At 31.1% G+C, this 18,556-nt stretch overlaps 1 protein-coding gene across 1 annotated transcript in view; it reads right to left on the bottom strand.

Annotated features, from left to right (window-relative positions):
* LOC149419969 (monocarboxylate transporter 12-like) overlaps positions 1-17,870 on the bottom strand; it is an 85,484-nt gene extending 67,614 nt beyond the window's left edge. Inside the window, exon 1 of the mRNA XM_089637397.1 lies at positions 17,429-17,870. The gene's annotated coding sequence lies outside the window, so the exon portion shown is untranslated. The remainder of the gene's footprint in view (positions 1-17,428) is intronic.
* Between the last annotated feature and the right edge of the window lie 686 nt (positions 17,871-18,556).

An 18,556-nucleotide genomic window follows, 5' to 3' on the forward strand; every position in this document is an offset into this window, starting at 1 on the left:
AATGGACATATTATCTTCAGACGTTTTGTTTCCTTGTAACGTTTTCTCTATAAGGCAATGCACTGCGCTCATGAAAAGTGCAAATATACCCCCAGCGCTTGCGTGTTTTCAATAGCTTTTATTTTTATTGACGCTTGAGCTTAAGTTAAACCTGGTCGACATCGAAAATATTTAGGAATTTATGTTTTTTAGAGATATTATGCTAATTCATTTCATTTTATGCATTTTTTCCATGGAGTTTACTTTGCTTCGATGGATTTGTTAACATACGTGCAAAAAAATACATTTGAGATCTTTTTAAATACATAATGAATGCACTATATGTTATGGGAACTTATTTTTCTGAATGGTTTACTTCAAATGTTCACAAAGATAAGTTTTTTTTGACGTGGGACTTATTTGATATCTTTTCCATTTCTGTACATTAAAAAGTGAGTTTATAATCGTTGGCCACGTATCCACTAATAAAAGTATTTTTTTTCTTTAAATCGCAGAATTTTCAAAGATTTGATAAAAATTTTAATAATTTTCGTCTAAAGCTGACGGGGATTTGTGAATAATTTAGAATTATTTCATATTTCTATATTAACTATGAAAAGTTTAAATTAGAAAAGGCAATATCCTCATCGTTTCTCGTTCATCATTCAGTCTCAAATACTTGAGTTGTGTTATGTCAAAAATCTGAATAATAAAATATTATAATTAAAGTAAATATATCTAGAAATATAGACTACCTTCATAATGTCGTAAATTTACACCCTCTTGGATTATATATTTTGTTGGGATCGCTCCGTTCCTACCTTGATGAGAACATTTTTAAATCTGTTACCTAATTATTTAGGCGCATAACTCACTCCAAGGCTGCTAAAAATTTCGGACCTTGACTATAAATAAGTAACTACTAACTACGCAGCGTTACGTGTAACAAACATCTGGTTGTTTATTTATCTGGTATCACAAAAAAATAATGTTATAATTAAGGTGTTTATATACTGTTTAGAAATGTGATAATATTGTGTGTTTTACATAAAATTGACAGTTTTACAGATAAAATTCATATACAAGAAGAGAACAACATTATCATTGTGCATCACAAGTAAATATAATGTATGAATTTGTACATTTTTGTTGCTTAAAAATATAATGTACCCACCTACTTGTAGTTGCCTACTCGACTTTTATCAAGAATTAAAGTCTTTTTTAGATTTTTTTATTGTTATGAAAATCTTAGATATTCCAGTCAGGAAATATTGGGCAAATTTTATAACTATTGTTCACCGATCAAGAGTTTTCTATATTCAATACAGATTTTCAGCCAAACAAGAATTTAAAAGAGACGCTTTGACGTTTTGAACAGTAAAACAAATAGACTAAGTAATAAGTGTAAGAAGAATTCGACTAAGGAAATAGTCGGGGATAACCCGGGAAGGCTTGGCACGAACTATCGAATACTTTGTCAGAACAATTCAAGGGAATTCGAAATAACAGGAAGTGAGTGCATGTAGTTAGGAGTGTGGAAAAGGACATAGTTGTCTTGTGTAACATTCCATCCTCAACGCCTACCCTATTTAGTTAATTAGTCATTAATATATACAAATTATTTATAATTATTCATTAAATTATTATTAATGAAGTTCACATTGAGTGCGAACACTCTGTAAAAACCGTTTTGCTGTCACAAAGAAGTGCGTGTTATTATTGTGTGTTTACAATTACATACTGGCGGATACAAAGATCGTATAGCATGACCCCAAGTAACTATTATCAGTTCGTGGGCCTTATTTACGAAATGCGAAGTCCTACCAATAATTGGAAAGATAAAATTGGAAAACACAATCTGTTTTATTTACAAAATCCTTTAGATTATCTAAATACAAACATTCATGTAACTGTCTGCGATATCTGTATAATCCATCACTCATTGACCGATAAATAACCGAACTTTGACTCGCAATAACGATTTTGGAATCTCAAAACTTAGCCTCCAATATAATGTGTAGATATTATATTGATTACAAACCGTATAAACTTTTAATCAGTAGCCCCATAGAAAATCATAACCTCAAACATCACTCATCTTTTGTTCGTATGAATGGAGCGTTTTCCAGTGACGGTTTGTGGGGCTGAAAGTTGAGAAGCACAAACGGTATTGTGCATAACCTACATACTCCAATATACCAACTTAGCGGAAGATCAAATTAACGCGACGATATGTCAAAAAATCCAAAACCGTGTAATAATAAATTCTCCATTGAACAAAGAAACTTTTTTTTAAATGATCGGTGCTACTTAGAAAGTGTGGTTGGAGGCGCGCCTCAAACTAAACAACGTGCGACCATGTCAGCTACAATTAATTTCGATTCATGTGACTCCCGTACCCCATTCCACCTATTTTTTTTTATATTATGTTGCATTATTATAAGATAACCAGAGCTAATTAAATACGAAAATATAATGAGTAATTTTTACATTGAAGTAATTTTAAGGATTATACCGAATTACTTTGGAAGTTGGATACAAGTATCTTTTTCTTCCTATTTTTTGGTGGAGGCACAGTCTCCCCTGCCTCATTGCACGAACCGTTTCTGTTTTTCTATCTTTAGTATCCATCTCTGCGTACATTTTTGATTAGTTGAGTGTTTTATTAGGAATACCCCATTGTTTTGTGATTTTATTTCAGTTATGATTGACATCGTTTCACGAAGCTTTTATTGAAATAACCTTTGCAAAATTATCAAGACTTTGGACATTGAAGTAAATAGTGAAAGCCGTATTCAGAAAAATACGACTTTCTTAGGCAACACATAATAAATTATTGTTGCTACGAAAAGAAACCAAATCTTCAATCATAACGATGTTCTCCTTTTTAAGGTTTCATTAATCATTACTGTGACCGAATTTGTCAAGTATTCGTGCGAAATACAACTTTATTTGGACACAAATGAATTCAAGAGATTAATCATTGGGAAGAAGTTCCATTGACACATTGTGCTTTAAGATTCATTATTTAGGAATAGTTTTTTTAATCTACTATATTTTGGGTATAAAAAACCACTTATTCTTTCATACTTACTCTGTGTAAAAAAGAATCAAAAATAAAATAATCATCAGACGATAATAATATTACGTAAAGCCAAGATTTTAGGGATGTAGGGATGGGTCATGACTCATTTTATTAAAAGCGGGAGCGACGGTACCAGCTCAATATTTCCAGCTTTAGTACGGCTCAAAAAGTCGACTCAATTGAACGACTCTTCAACTGAAATGGAACCGTGAGATTCCTTCGGTATGGCTGCCCGGGGCGGCATCCAGCTCCCAGCGTATTCGTATAAATGATTGTACGACTCTTGGTACCGGTACGCCGCCAGTAACAATTAATTCTTGAATAATTTTGATAGCACTTTTTTTTATTAAATATCTACCGATAAAAAAGAATAACCATTCAATTGAGCAGTGGTACGGTTTACTGGTCGCACGAATACGGCTCATCAAAAGCTCAATTGCGCGGCTCGTTCATGAACGACTCATCGCTACTGTGATGGTCTGTTTATAGAAATCTTACTCAATATTTAGTGTTTTTTATGTTACCAGGTTTGTATTCTTATCAGGTGTCAACGGTCGCAAACAGAAAGCATTTTCCTTAACGCCAGTCCTTTCCGTATCATCATTTCAGTCGTTGCCTCATAATCTTACCCACAGTATAATAAATAGCTATTATTTACATAGTATAAAGTACAATGTTTTATAAGCGCATTACAAGTTTGAGTATGCATTACAGTTATTAGTTGAATTTAATGCCATGGTTTGTTTAACATTTAAATGTATTAGTTTTATAACTACTATTTTATCTCGTGAGGATATATTAAACTGTATTTTATTATAAAGAATAAATAAATTACATCGACTTATTTTATTAAATTTTTATTGAAATATCTTTTCTTTTTCTTTTGAGGGTTATACCCATCAATGTAATATTATCTTCTTCTTCTTGAATGATGCATCATTTATTAATTTATTTATGGTTCTTAAATAATTTATATTTATCCATACCGTAATACAATCCTTAAACATTTATATTTAAATAAACAAAAAATGTATAAATTGATCACATATTTTCGTAATTCTATTTTTAATTTGTTTTTATTTTCTACTAATTTAATTTCTTCTGGTAATTCGCCATTATTATCATGGAAATACCAGAAGAAATGAATTGAGATTTGTTAATATTATCTTTATCCATCACTGTCAAATAGCTGGACGAAGGCTTTGGAATAATAATAAGAAAATTGTAATAAACAAATTGAATTTACAATTCACTCGTGAGAGTAACTAATTAAAACAATTTTTTTTTCAAAACTATTTAAGTGTCAATTAACAAACCTCCAAAAGCACTCATAATGTAATGTTACAATAAAAGGGCGCTAATATCAATATTATAGACTAGTATAATGAATTTTGCACATATTAAATTATTTCAAAAATAATACCAGCCTTCGTTTTTTTGTAATGTTTTCTTTTACATAACATAATATCATAAAACTATGATATTATGTTATGTAAACAACTAACTAACTAACATACAAACGTTTGCGAGGTCAAACCCAATTATTGTAATTATCTTTATAAGCTTTGTAAAGTTGAGGTAAAACCAATAGAAAAATGCATTAATAAATTACATGTTATTATTGTAACAGCTGAATATAAATAACTTATAATCCGCCTAGATTAACAAATTATATGTTATTATTGTAATAGCTGAAAAGAACTAACACACCGCCTACGTTAGCAAATTACATGTTATTATGGTAACGGCTAAATATAAAGAACTAACAAATCGACAACGTTAACAAATTACATGTCATTATTGTAACAGCTACATAAATATAAATAACTAACACACCGCCTACGTTAACAAATTGCATGTTATCATTGTAACAGCGGAATATAAAGAATTAACAAATCTTCAACGTTAACAAATTATATGTTATTATTGTAACAGCTAAATATAAATAACTAACAGACCGCCTATGTTAACAAATTGCATGTTATCATTGTAACAGCTGAATATAAAGAACTCAAAAACCGTCTGCGTTAATATTTTCATGACTTATTAAGTTACTGAATCGAAACAGGTGTTATACCTAAATAACATACCTATTGTTTATTCATGTGTTACATTGTTTTTTACTTAAATTTACTTAAGTTTACTAAAATTTAAGTACTATTTGTGAGACATTTTTGAATTTCTTTTTTTCTCTGCACAATAATCTAATAATCACAACAATCTAATAATAATCTATCAAAATCATATCATATACAGAGGAGGATCTTTTTATAAAAATAAGTTATCCTGGACCTTGAAGAGGCTCACGTTTTAGGATGGATTTAAGTGGTCCAACTACCGAGTTTTTGAGCACAAAAACGAAGAGTTTTTATTTGCCAAACACTTGACTATCTTTCGAAACCAGTTCTTCGGAGCACCTTCTGTTGAAGTAACGATGGAACAAACACAACATTCATAACTGTGGTATGTCTTCCAAAGACTAGAATCCGTTAAGATAACTATGAGACTATTTGTTTTTTTTTGCAAATTCGATGGTTTCGGTCTATGCAAGTTTATTGAATTTGAAAAAATTACAATGTAGAAGCTGTAGACCAGGGGTGCTCAAACTTAAACTGCTGGCGATCTACCTCAATATTATTAGATTCCGATCGATCGACTCTGAGAGGCTGCAAGTATGTGTGATGCAGGATTTTCGTCTATATAGGTAGGGTGTATCGTGGCGCAGGTATAAGTGTATATATAGGGACGTTGCATAATTGCATGGCCACGAATCCACATAGAATTCGGAGGAACGACAGAAATTAGTTCGCAATATGCATTTTTTTTAGTCAAGTTAGGTGGAGGTCTGCACTAAAAAGTCAATGAAAAAACTTATAGATATTAATTCAAAATTGCAAGTTTATTGGTTCTTACAAAAACAAACGAGTTCTAGTTTCTAAACTTAACTAAATAATGACTTTGGATGTTGAAGCGTGGCACTGCATGTCCTCAGCATACTTTTCATACGGTGGTACGTAATTACCGAGTGCTAATCGCAAGCACGATGACATATGTTCGTCAGTTAGTCGATTGCGATATTTTGACTTCTACAAGCTACAAATAAATAATAAAAAAGAAGGCATGAAAAATGGGAAATTTTTCTCGAGATCGACTCAAAAAGCACTCGCGATCGACCGTTTGAGCACCCCTGCTGTAGACACTAACCTAATGTGACCCAAAATTATCTCCTAGATACTGATATAATAAACTTTTTGAAAAAAAAAACGGATTGCGTACCCAATCATAATCGTCATGATTTTGAACAACACTAATTGGATCTGAAACAATAACCTACTTTTAAAATAAAACTTTATAATTTCGCTTTAAATATTGCGCCGATGCCGACGGCATTAAAAATGGCTCAGACAAAAAAAAAGCCTTGAATAAAGCCATTAACTCCTTTAAATTACGTGTGTATTACGTCTGACCGCAAACAAAATGCCAAAACCATTGTTCATTGTAAATAATCAGGTTTATAGCATTTTCTTTCGTGCTTTATCAAATTGCATAATACGAAAAAAATTGCAAAATAAATGCAACTAACTGTTCTCTCTCTTAAATAACTAACAAATATGCAAAATAGTAACAAAAAAGCGATATTTTAAAACAATTATATGTTATCATTCCAGAAAAAAGTTTACAACATACATCGTCAAAAGAACTTTGGCGTGGCAAACGAATTATTATTCTCGTACATTTCCCAAGGGTTATCAATAATTTGCTATTTAAAATGTATATTTTAGCAAAAGTTCTACAATTTTCAAAGCTTTTCAGATTCTTGATATAATATGCAATATCACCACCATCCGTGTTATAACAGAACGCCAAAGAATGCTGAACGATTTCCATCTGAGAAATTAAATTTAATTTAATTCTTACTGATATCCTGCTTTCTACATATAATTCCTTATATCCTAGGACCTATTAGTATAATTTATTTAAATAACTTGAAAGTTTTATTTGCCACTTTCCAGTTGTGAGAAGAAAGTTGTGTATTGAATGTTTATTAATTTTTATATTCAAAAGTGATAAATTATCTAACAGGTATAAAACAAGAAATGGCGCGATCTATTCTATGATCTATTTCATAGAATGTATATCAGTGATAAAATGCTTTCCATGTAGAATGCCCGATAGAATTGGAACATAATGTGGAATCAATTTCAAATTTCGTTCTATTCTTTATCAGTAGATTAATTAGGGTAACTGGGTATATCATCAAAATGACAATTCAACACATCTACAAAAAGTGTTATAAAGTCATGAAAAGTGATGAAACAAACACTAGGTTAAATTGGTTACATACAAAGATATTAGAGTTACATGGGTAACTATTAAATTTAGTTTTTGTTTCATCACTTTGAATGTTTCAATATTTCACTTTTTAAATGTGTGTTGAATTTTGATGAAATAACCGATAACTATTAATTAGTTAGTAGTTACAAACAGAAAAGGATTAGTCATAACGATACCAACATTTTTAATATAACAAATTTGTTTTTCAAAACATACTTAAGATATTATAGATAATATTACTGAAAATTTAAAATTAAGGTTTTTAATAATTGCTATTTTTTTATTTTATCCAACTATAATCCACTGTAATGTAAGAAATTATTTTTTGCAACAATTGTTTATAACACTTACGCACAGTATTGTAGACATTTCAATGTATCCAATGTAAAACCTCTATGGGCGTATAAAAAGAGTAATGTAATATTGTTATATTATGTACACTAATCAAATAAAATAAATAAATTACAGGTAGGTAGGTAGGTACTTAAAAATATGTTTAAGATCAGTATGAAGTCATATATTAATTTTCAATAATATATTTTTAGACACATCATTATTACATGAGTTAATCGCAGAAAGTTATTTAGCTATTTGTCTGTTTTAAATTTGACAAAATGTAAATGATTGTTAAGTGATTTTTCATACAAAGAAGCCTTATGAAAATCATAAATACGTATTATTCTTATAGTGGTATATAAAATACAGTACCAATCTGTACTGCTCCGGCGATTTTGACCGCTTATAGGAAACGCTTTTTTTATCTCCATACGTAGTAATGCAAAATCATGTGTTTTTGGTTTTAAAATTTGGTCGCCTAGAAATATTTCAGATGCTTTAATTAAATACCGCGAGTAGAATACATCTTGGTCTTTTAAATAATCGAGTGTTTTTTACTTAAGTCTTTTTATAAGCCCAAAAAAAAAATTGTAAAGGCGTATGAAAACTGCTTTAAAGTTCAAAATTTCCTACTTACGAACCCATTTTCGATTATAATGTGGCAAATTAAGTTATTTATAAAATGATTAGAAAACATTTAAATATTTATGCCTGAACATCCACAAAATAAAATAAAATGCACATTTTGGCCAGGTTTTTTTTCCTGCCTGAATCAAAACAGCTGGATGGTGTTAAGCGGGAATTTAAGCCTTATCGCCATCTACGTAAGGAGTGTTATTGATGGCGGCTCAATTCAAAATATTACACGACGTATGGCACCGCCTTATTCGCATACAAGGTTATTTGTTCTATAGAGATGGTAATGTTTTAGTGAATACCTACTATATTCATTGAATCCATCTTAAATGTTCCACCACCACGTGAAATCAATTAATGACGACTATATTATTATCAACCACACCCCTCAACGTACTCTAATGTTACGCATTCTAAAACGATGTGTTGGCTATTAGAAGTGTTATAATCAATTGATTTTATTTTCGGCTAACCTCTACTAGCCTAAGTGCTCAGTAAATAAATCCTGGTAAAAACCCGTTCATTGCGATTTAAATGAGAAACAGGTCTTATCTGCGTATAAGTTTACACAATATTTAAAAAAATGAACATGTTATTTGCTTTCACTCCTGTTTTATAACACACTGTTGTTTTCGGGTCATTTTTTAGTAATAAATATTTTGGGTAAATAAAAACAGTTTATTTTATAGAGTTATTGAAAGAAGGGTAAATGCAGGTAACTCCATTAATGGAGGACTGAACGCAGTTGGCGCTGACAAAAATTTGTCTAAAGAAGTGAAGCTAGCAGTCCACCATAGAGTGCTGGTACCTACCCCGATTTACGGAAGTGAGGCATGGAACTGGCAGAGAAAGGATGAAAGTAGACTAATTGCTGTATAAATAAGATCCCTGAGGCTCATGTGTGGTAAAACCATGTATGATCGTGTGAGAAATGTGGAGATTCGCAAAGTGTGCAAGACTGATGTAAGTGTAATGAGTAAGATCAAGAAAGGGACTCTTAGATTGTTTGGGCATGTAGAGCGAATGGTAGCAGAAGTCGCCCGATGAAGACATAGCACGACCGAGTGAATCAGATACTTGAGTCGGGCCATATCAAGAGTCAGAATAATAGAAGAGTATCAATGAGACGATGTATGAATGTGAATGAGGCAAGGAGTGTATGCCAAGACCGAGTTGTTTGGCGCGTCTTCTCTGATGGTTAGTTAGTTGTTTTAAAAACAGTGAGCTTCAATAATAATATATATAATTTTCGAGTTTATATCAGAAAGTATCGTAAATAATGAAGAGCACATTCATTTGACCCCTCTAGTCGTGACCTCGGTCGATTAAGTTTATTTAAATAGGGTCCTGGTAATATCGATGAATCCTTGATTGAACTTATCGATTAACTTGTAGTCTTAATCATGATTGTTCGCCATGTGTTCTCAATCCAATCCCAAGGGGAAAAAAGTTGAATACGAGTAATATACCATACGTCAATGGTTTTTTCCTAAATTAATGATAATATGAAAATAAACATTTTTCAGCAAAAAATCATTTGTATAAAACATCTAATTATATCCAGAACAGCTGCAAAATGGTAAGCTCATTAGATTCTTTGTGAATTGTAAGAAAAAAATATATTCAGATAATCTTAGAGGATTCTACTCGTATAAATTATATTACTAATATGAGGATTATGTACACGATAAACCTACTGGTTCTGTGTTAGAGAACGTCCTATAATACAAAGAACAAGCCATTAGTTTGAATTTTAATAAATCATTCATCTTATATCGGATCAAGATTTTGTAAAGATTTTTATTTGCTTAATCGGGAATCCTATTAAAAACCAGTTTGAAAAATGATGAATGATTTTTGGTTATGCTCTGTTAGACGTTTTGAAGATTACTATAGAAACAAGTGCAATATGACGATTAACAGGACACCGTCACCTACGACAAACATTTTTCTGTTGTGTGTGGTAAATCCCAATAGCTGTGGGAAATATAAAGAGGGAGACGATACACCGATGTGTCTATGGTGCTGATGATGGACCCGTGGAGCCACGCCATGGAAGAAACATCGGCAAACTCTCAACGAGCACCATGGTAAGCTTTATCAAAGGGAATGGGCTACTTAGAAATGAGGTAGGAAAACTAACTAATATAAAATCCTGTTAATTATTATATTTTAAATTATACTTTTCCTGTAAAAAATGGGACAGCAGCCCTTTAGCGAATGAATTGACAGAATTCCTAACAAGGTATCAGTTAAAAGCGAGTGTTTTATGAGGAATGCGGAACACGTGTTCATTCAAATACTGATATTGATATTGACATACTGATATTGTCGCATTCCGTCATGATATTTATTAGAAAAAGAACAAGTATTCTCGATATATTCTGAATGACTAATATTTTGTCAGGAAAATGGCATGTTATCAATTTTTTAAGATGTTAATAATTTCTCTGTGTGGGAGATCGAGCAATGAGCCTATCAAGTCTTTACGGTAGTTAAGCAGACCGTCTCCGAATTGTCCATAAAAATAACAATCAGTTCTTAATTTTTTGCAGCTCATTGTTTATGCGGTACATACCCAATAAAAATTAATTAACTTCTCACATCATATCCGAACTAATTCGCTAAAGCTCGCTTTGAAAATTGGCCGTGACTTTAACCAATCAAGTTTCGCTGGCAGAATAAAAAAAATATTATGTCACAAGGCCCAAAAAACGTAGTGCCTCCCATTCATTCTGATTATGAGACTTTAATGACTATGAAATAAAAATGTTTATTCATACGGAATTCAAATTTACAAATCAGTGGCCACTGACGAAATCGTAAGGTCAGATATTCAGGGTTACCAGTTTAAATAATGCTGCGTGAATTTCTTTCAGTGTTGCCGTAGTAACAATTATGTTCTATTCAATTATGTTAGGTTCTAACATACACTCAGTACACATTATGTGGGTTACGTGGAAGTAATGGTTGATAAAAAATAATGTTTTGATAATTAAAAGTGAAAGGTTTCGAGCTGTTTCCTTGTATAAGACACTTATTTTACACGTGTATAGTAAAAATTAGCATAATAACTTGATAACCTACCATTTACTATTTCAATACTAGTGGCGTACGGTCTATAAACGTTAAAAATCTGTGAACCTTAAAAACACAAAAATAAATAAAAAATTAACAATAAAAAAAAAAATACTACAAATATCTGATCAAATGAATTTTCAAGATGTTTTTTAATTTCACTTTCATTACTAGGGAACTTACACGAACATTTATTTATTAAGTTGGCCACAACAATGATAATTAAAAATATTCAATCCAGAATTATTCATACCCGAACTTGAAAAACTACATATAGCCTATCTTGATCATAGCACGCATATACCATTGCACATCACTACAGTATTATTATAATTTTATTTTTGTATCAAATTGTATACCGAATGAAATCATTGTTTATTACTAAATTACTTCATTTACAATTTGAAAAAAAAACACTACAATAAAAACAACTGCTGTGTCCATTGCATCTAAAGATTCTTAAGATTCTTGATGCAAACATACTACTTAAAAAAATATTTGTTAATTTGCTAGTTATGAATCTGTAGTCATTATATATTATTTTCATAGTCGTCGTGCAAACACACATACAAAAAACAGATACTCCATTCTGTTGCAGAGATTAAACAATCATCTTAAAGCTAATTTTTCTAATTAATGACGTTATGATACTTCTAAACAGACTATAATCAACAGCGCCAGCTGTATATTTCAGTGGAATATTTCGCGAATAAAACGTTGAATCCCCAATCAAAATGCTAATTCACAAAATTAGAAACTCGAATATTGTATACGGAATGAGGTGGTTTTGGTTGTTTTCGAATTGCCTCAGCCACATCGACATATTTATAAATAACTGGTGTGGTATAGTTCTACACAATTCGTACGCCTGTGAAATGTAAACTCTTTGCAGCTTGATATGTTATTTTATCATTTGATTTCCTAAACCAATCAACCCCTCGGGCCTGGACAAAATAATATCATGTTATCAAAATATTCCTGATTGACATTCAATTTCGAATAAAATACTGTTTTGTAAGGCAGATGAAAAAATAATTTAGATTTTGATTTTACAAACGGATCAATCAATTAAAAAATTTAACCCAAACGCAGCTAAAGTTTTTTAAATCGCTAACTGATGATTTTTTCTAGAAAACTTTATTTGCAATTTTTTCGAAACTAAAACACACATATTAATTACTAAGGTATTTTTTGTTTTATCATTTTGCTTTTTTTATTTAAATAATTTTTTATCTCCCTTAAAATTTTTGCTTTCATAATTGTGTTTATTTTAATTACGGTTATAATATATTGCTTTTTTAAATGTAATTTTGTATCTTTGTTACTACGTAATTTTACTGTAACACTATTGTAGCATTATATATAATATAACTTGAGTACGACTACCATGACACGGGCATGAGCCTAGTATGGTAGTCGAGAATATACAAATTAATTATAAGATGAAAAATGTGTGTTAAATGATAAAAAAAAATATATATTTATATAATTTTACAATACATGTATATTTAAAATAATTTTAAGGGAGATATAACTAGTTTTATTGAGATGTTGCTGCTCCTATATCTGTTGTTACAGATATAGGAGTACGTTGTACGGGTGGTTTAAAAATAAAGGTAACTATTTATTATATTTTATTATTTATTTTTGTACGATATTTGGCATTCCATCCTCATTGCCTACCCCAGGGCAAATAATGAGCTTTTTTTAAAACTAATGATATTTATTACTGAACAGAAAATATCTATGATGATTTGAAAGAAACTTCGTAAACAATATCTCTTTCAAGAAATAATTTCGATATTGAAAATTTTTGATTAATTTTTCGAAGTTAAACAAAGTTTGATATTTTTGGGCACACTTCAATCGGTTAATATGTCTTCAATGATGTAGGCATAAATATACCTGTGGTGTATAGTGCATAATCACACTTCCACTAAAAAAATTGATAAGTGTATTTCATCTTTTCGCAATAAAATGCAAGACACAAAATGAAATCTATATTATTTTAAAGCCATGCTTAGCTTAGTTTACCCACAAAATAATATACAGATATATTAAGTCAATAATTAATTCGACTGATAACCTCCAAAGTGTAACTGAGATAAGATTTTTTCCAACCTACGAACTACCGGTGAGTGTGTAAATATTTTAGAATGCAATTTTTCGCAACATTAACGCCAGCTTTATAATATTATGCTCTTTATTTTATTATCTTCGATGTCATGTTCGAATGATCGATCGTTTTTACGTATTTTTAGAAATGTCTTGTCGATTTCTTGAGACACGTGCAGTGGGTAAACAAGAATATTGATAGGTAGAAATTATGATGACGATTATATAAATTGTGTTTGACACATATTATAAAGATAATTTTACAACCATCGATACATAATAATAATAGCCTTCTCATATAATTTCAATAAAAATATAACACCGCCTAAGCGTAATGTCATAATACTAACTCCCCATCTAGATTTGTTTATTTATTTATTAATTTTAGGGAAATCGCAGTTTACATTTAATCAGTTTGTATATAAGTATTATATAGGAAAAATAAAACCAATTATAGATTTCCTTCTCGTGACTTTACCTCTACTGAGACAGCATAATATGGAATAAGTAAATTAAATTTGTAAGAAAGGAATATGAATTAAAAAAATTATAAAAAACAAAAGATTATATAAAACGAAAAATTTAAAAAACAATACATTTTTGTAATGTAAACTTGTTTTACAAGCTGTTATACATTAGGTGTAAACAAAAACGCACGCGAAACCAGCGAAATTTTTTGGCAAAAGTTTTGTCGTAATTTGTTGCGTGACGTAATTGTTTTGCTAGAAAGAAATGTAAATTTTTCACAAATTGTTACTTTAATTGATACACTACCTAATAGTTATCTGTAAGGCATACATTTTTTTTTATATTCGTAAAGCTGATTAAATTGTTAACGATAAATTCCGCAACAGACTCTTCCTAAAATATTTCTAAATGCCTCAAATTCGTGTTTGAAAAAATATACTCACAGCTAGTCTATTTGAGCGTTGGGACAAACATGCTCTAAGACAAATTTGCGCTGTGCAGACCAACAAAATATAAAAAGCAATGCTTCTTCTTATCTTTCGACAGCGAGATAATGCACTTTCTTTTTGATAAATGTTTTCTTAAACCAGTACGTTTAGTTTCTGTGTTAATTTTAATCTTCAAATTCTAGATAATACTTCGCAAGCATGTATAAAATATAACCATCTCTCAATATGGTTCTATTTTATTATAGCTGCGTATTTCCTAAAATCCTTTACATAGTCTTCTTATCCTTCCTGTCCGACTTCCTTCACCATCAAACCAAATATCCAAATTGTCGTAGTGAGTGAGGGTGACTATACATCTCGTAAAACAAAATAAAAATTATTGAATGGTGTCAAGACTTTTGCACTTGTAATGCAAGAGTTTAAATAACAACAGGAAATTTTAATCGATTTTATGTAAAACCTTTGAAAATAATATCTAAAATCATCGTTAAATCGCGGTTTTACCCTTGCACTGTTTAGTGTTTTTTAGTTTTGTGTTTGGCCTCTTAAAAACTAACAGCGAGAAATGGTTCTCCTGGGACATAAGACACGTTCGATGACGATGATGACTGTTTGATGCAAAATCTGTCGTATACTATTTAAACAAATTTGCACACTTATAGTTTTGACAGTGTACTAAATAACAAATCTAAAAATAATCACTTCTGAAAAGTGTTAGTTATTCAACGCACACTCTCAGAGCTTATTTATGAAGCGAATGGCGCCTTGTGCGAACGGGAAGTGGTGGATAGGAGGGGGCGGGGGTAATGCTGTCTTCCAATGCCAAGGTCAATGAAAAAATCACTTAAAACCGGTTTGGAGAAAATAAAAAACGCCATGCAATATATTTGCAAATAAAATATGTTTTTTAGGTTCTATACTCGGATTCCAAGGATTGCTGAAATAATAACAATAATTGAAAAAAATTACAGAGGCGTTTTTGTGAAAAATTATAACGAAAAAATCACTGAATTGACGGAATAAAAATCAGTTCAGGTCTTTGTAGAAATGGTTTGGCTCAATTTAGTGATAAATTTGATGTCCTTTGCAAAATACTCCTATTTTAAAAGATTTAAAAAATATTTGTTTTGTAAATAACAAATATCTATTTTGTTATAGAAGGGGCAAATTAAATAACATTTCGTTTCGATTGATAAAGATTTAATGAAAAAATTACCGAAATAATTGTTGAGTTAATTTTTTTGTTAAATGCCTACGTCATATTCTAAACAAAAAATTTTTAAAAATTGTTTTATATTTATGTATATTTGAGTAAAAACAATTCAAACATTGCAAAGAAAACGTTTTTTACAATTCGAATTGTTGCCGGTGTGATTTTTTTCTGGAACTCGAATACAATTTATTTATATAAATTGCTTTTTTTAAACATCGTTTGATGAATAATAAATTATTTAGGTACTTTATTTTATTGCGTCGTACCTTTAACATCTGTTCTAGTTTAATTCAATTCGGGACCGGTTCCACGGTATTCGTGCTCTCATTCACCCTTGAACTGAAATAATGTAGGAAAGTGCAACAGGTGTATTACTAAATACTGTATAGTCTGTCTGCGAATCTGTAGGTAGACACTTTATATGGGGCTACCGCTTTATTCGGAGCAACAGGTCAGACGACAGAAGGAAATACTAGTCTGTCCTGCGAGCTTTTAAGGCTTTTGGGAATTAATTGCTCGGGACAGAATAGCAACAGGTTAGAGCTGAAAATTTGTGTTAGAAATTCGAACAAGAATTTCAGCAGAAGATACTTTTTGTATTGTTTGTAAAATACTGTGTGGGTTTTTTTTACAATTATTGTTATTAGTGCTTTTGTATAAAATTGAAAACAATTTTGCAGGGATATAATTAATTATCCGAAAAAATGTTAGTTTTGTATGGAACACGGTAATGACTGTGGGAAATAATTAATTTTTGTATGTTTGTCTTTAAATAAATTATGTAACATTCGTGGCAATATTAAAGGAGACGTTTTTGATTCAGGATAGTTCGACGGAAACGAGTTTTTTTTAAATATGCATAAATTCTTAAAAGAATATTTAATAAGATTCAAATGCGTTTTCTCGTAATTATTTAAATTCTTCTAATTTTAATAATACTGTAGTAAAAATTAAAATCACAATGAAGAGTAAAGAGCATAAAGCTTTTAAAAGTAAATTTTGATTTTTTTAAATAATATACCAACACGTATTTATTTGTTTCTGTGCAATGACCATTTGCAAACATTATGATATAAAGAGCATGAAGATACGAACTTACAGGACAAAATTACTTAAAGTTTTTCACTTATTTAACATAGTGCCTTTCAATACATTGTTTTTTTTTTATTTTACCTAATAAATATCAAAATTAATAGTCAACTACTTCACGGAGTCTATTTATGGAAGGGAACATAAAATATTACAAATACAAAACTACTTGGAAAATGTCACCATCAAATACCATTTTTTTAAATAAACCGGTAAAAAATTCCTAGATACCTACGTTATTATTTTCTGGATTTTTGTTCATAATGGAAAACCGAATAAACAATTACAATAGCTTCTTAAATGTCATATATTTAACGAGTTGTGGAAACGAGAATGACTCTCGCAATTCCATTTCAAGCACAATTTATATTTTGATAAACACATTTCACTTATCTTAGAAATTGTCTCAAACCGCCGTTACCCACGTGACGTTGGAAAGCATCAATGTAAATTAAAAAACAATTCAGCATTATAAAATAATGATTAGAGTTGTTCGTTCAAATAAATAGAAATAAAACACGTGTTTTACCGCCTTTTCCGTTAGGCTGAAAAACGTGGGCAATATTACAGTACAAATGAACCAATGTTGTACCGGCATTTCTTTATCTATCAGAAAGCAAGTAAAAGTAATGAATGAAACCTCACCTGAAGTTACGTCAGTTATCCAAAACCACAAGGAGAGCTCTTCTGCAACGTCTTCGAAAACAGAAAAAAAACAAACACGTCCAAACTACTTCGGCAATACAAAACTTTCCACTGGCTCGCCCACAACAGTGTGGAGAAAAGGACGAAAAAACACAAAACGGGCTTTCCTCAAGGCTCTAAAGAGGGGCCAAAATTGTTTATAAATATATTTTTATATTAAATATATAATTTAAACACAGTAAATGCTTTTATTTGCTGCTTGTTTTAAAAAAAGCAACAAAGATTGTTTAAATTGTCTTAAAAAAATCGTGTCGTGTTGTTCCTCACGCGTGAACTGAATTTCGATGATAATGTAATGTTTCTTGTTTGCGTTATCAAGTGCTCACATGCGGTAGGACTGTTACGGCATACGAACGACCATACGAGCCGCTAGCTGACGAGTTACTAGTAGAAGTGAGTCGTTCGCGAACGAGTCGGCTCAGTGAACCGGATCTTTACACCGATACGTAAGATCCGGTTCTCAAATCAGCCGCTCACTCGTTCGCGGATCGGTAGTGACTCACCCGTTCGGGAACGGTGAGCCGGTGACCCGGTGACCCGCTTCACTCGTTCGCGAACGAAGAGCCGGTGAGCCGGTGAGCCGGTGACCCGGTGACCCGCTTCAGTCGTTCGCGAACGGTGAGCCGGTGAGCAGGTGACCCGCCAGACCCGAAGAGCCGACTCACCCGTTCGCGAACGAAGATCCGCATACATCGTTCAACGGATCTCACGGCTCGCGGGTCACTACTGACGTACTGACCGGATTGATCATATATACGACATAATAATACTGGTATTCCCGCTTGCATAACATTTTAGTTGTTGTGTCGGCACTTATTTAGTTTATTATAACAGGAACAAGGAAGAGTTATATTATGTTCATGGTTTATTTTCAGTTAATCATTGATATCGAAATAATCGTAAAAAAGTAATGTTGGCATTGAGTACTTACATGAACGACGTTTAGCTATTATTCTCACACCGAAGTATTTTGTTTCACAACACAATTTTTATATTATTATTACACTTATTTATTTTCATTGTTCTATATTTTAATTCCATTCACCAATTGATTTTTTTAAACTTAAT

The sequence above is a fragment of the Hesperophylax consimilis genome, chromosome 11, assembly GCF_061612785.1.
Source record: "Hesperophylax consimilis isolate HC1 chromosome 11, BYU_Hcon_1.0, whole genome shotgun sequence".
In the NCBI taxonomy this organism is placed as follows: domain Eukaryota; kingdom Metazoa; phylum Arthropoda; class Insecta; order Trichoptera; family Limnephilidae; genus Hesperophylax; species Hesperophylax consimilis.